At 40.8% G+C, this 6066-nt stretch overlaps 1 long non-coding RNA gene across 1 annotated transcript; it reads left to right on the top strand.

The window, feature by feature from the left end:
• The first annotated feature begins 1770 nt into the window (after positions 1-1770).
• On the top strand, positions 1771-3018 carry LOC144589533 (uncharacterized). The gene is made up of 2 exons (XR_013545697.1): positions 1771-1902; positions 2662-3018. It is a non-coding gene; the product is annotated as an uncharacterized LOC144589533 (long non-coding RNA).
• The last annotated feature ends 3048 nt before the right edge of the window (positions 3019-6066 follow it).

Here is a 6066-nt window from a genome sequence, read left to right as displayed (position 1 = left end):
TGTAAAGTGGCCTATTATTTATAGTGGAGCAAGAAAAAGAAAAATCTCAGAATGCTTCTCAGAAAAGTCTTTTGAGTCTCCTGGGAAATTTTGATTCCCTGCTTGTTGCCATTCATTAGGGTTCAACATTTTCCCCCCAGGATTTTCCCAATTCTACATTTAGGAGATGCCACTATAGGTATATTTTGCATCTGATGCAAATCTTATAATATGTCTCTTGTAAGTCTGTAGCAGGTATGAGAAAAGGAAGTGCTACATACAGCTCTTGGGAAATGCTGCCATGACCCAATCTGCAATTTTCAAAAAATGTTAATCTCCCCTGAAACATGTTTTTATTTTGCTGTGCTTTAGAATTTCTGTTTGGTGATATTTTTCAGCTTATTGTTGTATTCCGCATCTGTATTCGTCTCTCTGCAGCTTCCCAGCTGCCCTCACTTCCTGCTCTGAAAATGCCCTGTGGAAGTGAATCTTATCTATGAGAATTTCTCTGACATTTGTTCTCCTTTGAAATTCTTTTCAAAGGGCATATCTTTTTTTTTTTATCAAATTGAGCAGGAATGGCAAATAAATTCTTTCAGGAGCACTACTGATATGCCAAAAAATATAGAGGGTGGCAAGAGCCTCCATTAACTAGACTGAGTATCCTCTTCCCTGCCATAAATCATTGAAGGGCAAAAATGATCAGAAATGTTGGAACTCATCTCCCTCACCAAGAGACCCCCATGTGGTTGAAATTTTTACAGACATTTATTTAGGCATTTAATTTAGAATTCCTAACCTGCACCCTTTAAATTATACACATCATTATAATCCAAATCAAAACAGCATTATAAAACCACACTACAAAGCAAAATGCAATAGCGGTCGGCAGAGCCATTTAAAAACAAAATTCCAGTTGAAGTATTATTGACCAAGCCAAAACCTGCTGAAATTGAAAAATGTTTCCTCGTCAGCAGTTCATAGTTAAGGACCAAGCTGTTCAAATTTCATGGGGCAAGATATTTTATAGTTAGGTTTCTCTTAAGATCAGTGTTAGTTGATTAATTGCTGGGACTACTTTTTTTATTTCGCAAGGTTGAGCTGAGCTCAGAGCTTGGAACCCAGAGCTAAGTACACACAGCATAGGCTACCATCTTATTTGGATGAATCTGGGGTGGGGAGGCCGAAAACTAGTACAGTGGTGCCTCGCAAGACAAAAGTAATTCGTTCCGTGAGTAGTGCCGTCTTGCAAAATTTTCATCTTGCAAAAAGCGGTTCCCATAGGAATGCATTGCAATGCATTCCTATGGGAAACCTCGCAAGACGAATGAATTATTTTCATCTTGCGAGGCATCAGTCTTGCGAAAAAAATTGTCTTGTGAAGCACGGCCATAGAAGAAGCTGTCTTGCGAGTCCCCAACTCGATTGCGAAAAGCATTCATTTTGCGGGTTTTTCATCTGGCGAGGCATTCGTCTTGCGAGGCACCACTGTACGTTTTCTAAGTTCTGGCTGGTATTGTGCAGAGTAGCTGGGAATGCAATGTCTTCAAAATCACAAATGAGAGAAAAATAAGTCTAAAGAGAAATGTAACATAAAACAAACATTTCTGTAGATGCCAGTATAGAAGAAATAGTAAATGAGGTTTGTAAGAGATGAGCCCTGAGCTCAATAAATTTTTATTGCCTGATTCCTGTTCATGGGGATGCATGCATGAACCTCAATTAGGGTCTGTCTCCCAAGTGATCCAGCTCTAGTCTAGCCATCTCCTTTCTCCCCCATCTGTCTCACAGGCGGCGGCTTCTCTTTGCCCTAACTGTTCCTCCTTGTAACAAAGTGACCAGGCACTGTGACAGCTTATTGACACTCCCCAAGCCACTTCAACAGGATTTTTCCTAGGATTATCTTCCTGAGGTCCCCCAGAGGTATGATTAATGCATTGCGTATCACCGAAGGCACCTTGCGGTCGCATAGAGTGGAAGTGTCCTTTTCCTCTAGCTGCGCTGGGACGACTGTGAAATTTGTACAGAGGGTCCCACCAGGCAGACAATCTTGTAAAAGCACCAATATTACAAAGTAAATACAAGCGGTCTATTTGTTTAAGGTTATTACTCTGACTGACGAGGTATTGAAACAATCTTTTGACTGACAAAAGATATCATGCGGCCGTTTCCCACTGGATCTGCCCAAATAGGTTTTCTTCCTCCTCTCCCCACCACTGTCTCTTATGGCTACCTGTGAGTGTTTGGAAAGTTCATCAATTTTCTGCTGATGCAGAGATTGGAATGCATAACACATCCGAGCCATTGACATTCAATTCATACAATAGTCTAAATGGGGGAGGGGGAGGAGAGTCAAGGCAAAAAAAAACATCAAAACCCCGGGGGGGGGAGGGAGACTTCAGCCAGGAAAAACACCTTGATGCACCAAGTCATCAAATTTTAACTGTATCTCAAGTCAGCTTCCAATTACCCCATTTGATTTATATTTTATCTCCTAATACACCCAAAAGCACAAGTATTGGATGCTGAGCTGTATGGGCTAAAGTTAATTAGGGTTGCAGTGCTTTGAAACATTCCTTTCTGGGTTCTGATCACAGCTGTGTAGCTGAATCCTTTCACAAGATGCAAGCGTGCTCCCTATTGATCTGAAGCTGAGATCAATGCCGCTTCTCCCCTTTATAGGAAACCACCAAGCCTGAGGAACTTGAAAAATCAGACCAAGAGAAGTACAAAAGCAGCTGTGGGAACAGGCATGGAAGTGTCGGTGTAGTACTGGTAGTAGTGATGGTGGTGGCAGCCCAGCAGCCCAAGAGGTCTTGCCCCTGCCAGCAACAGGTGGTGTGAGATGTAGAGAAGGTGGATGCTTTGAACTAAGGAGGCCTGTAATGTTACCCCAGAGCCATGAAGTTCACCATGAACTCATCTGGACAGAATGTTTGTTGCACATTATATGCACGGGTGATTCTGGAACTTCTCCCACTATCCAGATGATACAGGAATAAAATGGTACCGACTCTTGACAAAGTGTGACCCCAAAAACTCCTGTTGGCCTCTGGTTCTTTTTAAACCATCTAAAGGACTTTGGATTTGTTTGTTTGTTTTATTCACTCTGTACCAGTGGCAGAGTTCAAGTGGTAAGAGCTTCTGCTTTTGGAAGCTTTTTTGTTTAGTTCTATCCTATGTGAACAAACAAACAAACAAACAAAAACCTCACACAAATGCAGCTAGAACATTCGACATATCACTTCAAGGTATTCTACAGATTTTAAAAGCAGTGGTTTTTAAAGGCTGTCACAATTTCCAAACTGGTCTAGTGGCCGATGTCTGCCGAGTTGAAAATTTCAGATTTAGATACAGACCAACAGCACACATGCATGGTACAGAATAAAAATCCAACAGAAGATAATTTCTAGGGGTTTTCTCCAGCTTTTTACAATAGTGGTTTTTGAAGGCACAGGACTTACAAAGTGGGTTTTTAAGGCAGACATCTACCGTCACTGCTCTCTTTCAGTTCAGCACTAATTTACCAAAACAAAAAAAAGATCCAGCAGATAAAATGGTATTAAAGGTTATTTTAAAGGGGTTATAAAGAGCTTTTTTCCCTCAACACTTTCTTCAAGGTTTTTAAAAGATTTTTCATCCACATCTTAAAGAAAGGCTAATTTCTTAAGGAAGTGCAAAAGTGAGGTAATGTGAATAGTGAGATCTGGCATAAAGTGGAGAAGAAGAAAAATACTCCATGTGGGCCAGCCTATGTGACTATTGGTCAGTCTCCCACACTTTCTTTTTCTTCCCATCTTTAAAAACATTAAGAATTCAGAAACTGTACATAAAGATGGGAGTTTTTTTTAATGTCAATGTTTCTTCCACAGCTTGCCCCCACTTGGTTAAATAAATAGCATACAACATAGGTCGAGGAACAGGGGTAAATGACCCCAAATGGGGTAAAAGTGAAAATCCTGGGAGTAATGAGCAGGATACAAGATAGGAGAAAATAGTACAGATGCAGATCTATACATAGTGAGTGAGTGGAAGACCATTGCTGAGGAGGAACCAGACACACTAAGCCCTATTTAGTCACTCATGTGGGCAGAGCAAACATGCAAGCGGGAAGAGTGGCTTGCATGAAAAGCCCTCATAGATGGTGGAAGATGTCCCTCTGCAGGCTGTTGGCATCCAGACATTCAGGGCAACTGGAACTGGGAGCAGTGGGGGAGGAGCTGCAGGGGCTTCTTTGTGCTTGGATGTTTACATGCAAGCAAAAGGCCTGAATACCAGATGGGCCAAATGGAAATATGTTCTTCCAGAAGATAAATGGAAATATATTCTCCCATGAAATAAAGAATGGTTATGGCAAAACTCACTCAGATATGTGTGGAAACTAAATATCAAGTTGTAGATTCCGAGGAGGTAGCCATATTAGTCTGCGCAAGCATATCAGGCAAAAGAAACAATACAATACCAAAAAAGACAGAGAAAAAACATGGGGCACCTTAAAGATTAACCATTATGTTTTAATATAAGCTTTCATGGACATGTTTTGTGAAGCCAGCCTTGTATTGTTCAGAATGCCAAAGTCATGTCACATGAGAACACGCTCAGTAATGTCCTGCTAACAATGCACCTGTCTTGCCCAGGATTCCCCAGAGATGCACATACAGATGTTCAGGGAATAAGACCAAGGGACAAAACAGCACCTGTGCTTTCAGCTGGAAGAAAAGACAATGCGTATAGTTTTTCTCTGGCAAAGAACCTCTCTGTAGAGCCCTGTAATGCAACCAATTTCTCAACTGTGAGCCTTCATGGTGGCCTTTCCCACAGCAAGATAAATGAACACCTGCAGATTGCCACCTGCTCAAGATCAGAAAGTGCAACAATATATATTAAAAATCTAGGTATCGTCTTTTGTGCAGCTTGCACTTGTGCTAACTTATGGCTCCTATTTCTGGCAATGGATATGTGCTTTGTTGTTCATTTTTGGAGGTGATAGAAAATAAAGGTCACTTTGACTGAAGTATCTGGTTGCTGAAGAAAGATACAACAAAGGGAGATCATAATTTCCTCTGCTGTATTGTTTTGCAAGCTGAATGCACTCTTTCACAGGGCTGCTGATCTCTGAAACCAATGGGAGTTTGCCTATTGATTTCAGCAAAAAGAGGAGAGAGGCTGATTTACATATGCAATTATGAGACAAATATGAACTGAGTCTTAGTCATACCAGCTCCATGCTGATCTATGTGTTTTGATTCTGGTGTTGCTCCCTACATCAATCCAAGGTGCTGAGAAGCAGAAGGATTGGGAGATGGCAGTACTCCAGTTTTTGTGTGTGTGAATGTCCTGATGTTCTGTCTAAACCTTACTCCCAGACTCACAAAAAATGAGGTTCAAAAGACTGTGTGGGTAGCAGATTGTGGACAGGCAAAGGACAGAAGTGTGCTGATTGTAGAAGGGCATCCTGCCATTTTGATGAGTTTTCTCATTTATACTGCAGGCAATTGAGAAACATGGTGTTCTTTTTCACAAAGAATGAAACAAAAATGTCCTTTTGTTAGCAAACTGCAATGAATAATTCAAAAAATATTTGGTATTTATCCTCATAGAATGCGTTGGGCTAATGCTGGTGGAGAAAGAACTGCTTTGGAAATGCGTAAAAATAGGGGAAAATATGTTTTATTGTTTCCGGAAAGCCATTGTGAGATAATGCAGGGGAGGGGATAAAATCTGAACTTGGTTACCAAAGCCTTTATGAAAATCATCTATATAGAGGGGTATTGTAGTAGTAATTATGGAAACTTCATGTATGGCTACTTGCTTCTAACAAAGTTACACAACAACTCTCCTGAACATTACAGCATTCACAAATAATACAAAATGTATTTTAAAAAGACAAGAACAGATGAGATGTTGAAGCTCACCAGGCTGTTGCCCTGTGTATTGCCCCACACTACCTCGACTTGCTTGTTAACATGTGCTGATGCTTTCTTACTTCTAACAAGAACAAGCAAGATGAGTCTTGACTCAAAGTGAGGTGGGGCTGTTTGTTTGCTGTGAGCACTGAATGGCTGCTTATCCAAAGAAAAGGAAAAT

The sequence above is a fragment of the Pogona vitticeps genome, chromosome 5, assembly GCF_051106095.1.
Source record: "Pogona vitticeps strain Pit_001003342236 chromosome 5, PviZW2.1, whole genome shotgun sequence".
In the NCBI taxonomy this organism is placed as follows: Eukaryota; Metazoa; Chordata; class Lepidosauria; order Squamata; family Agamidae; genus Pogona; species Pogona vitticeps.
Note: the sequence above shows the minus strand (reverse complement) of the source record. Positions and strands in the feature narration are given on the sequence as shown.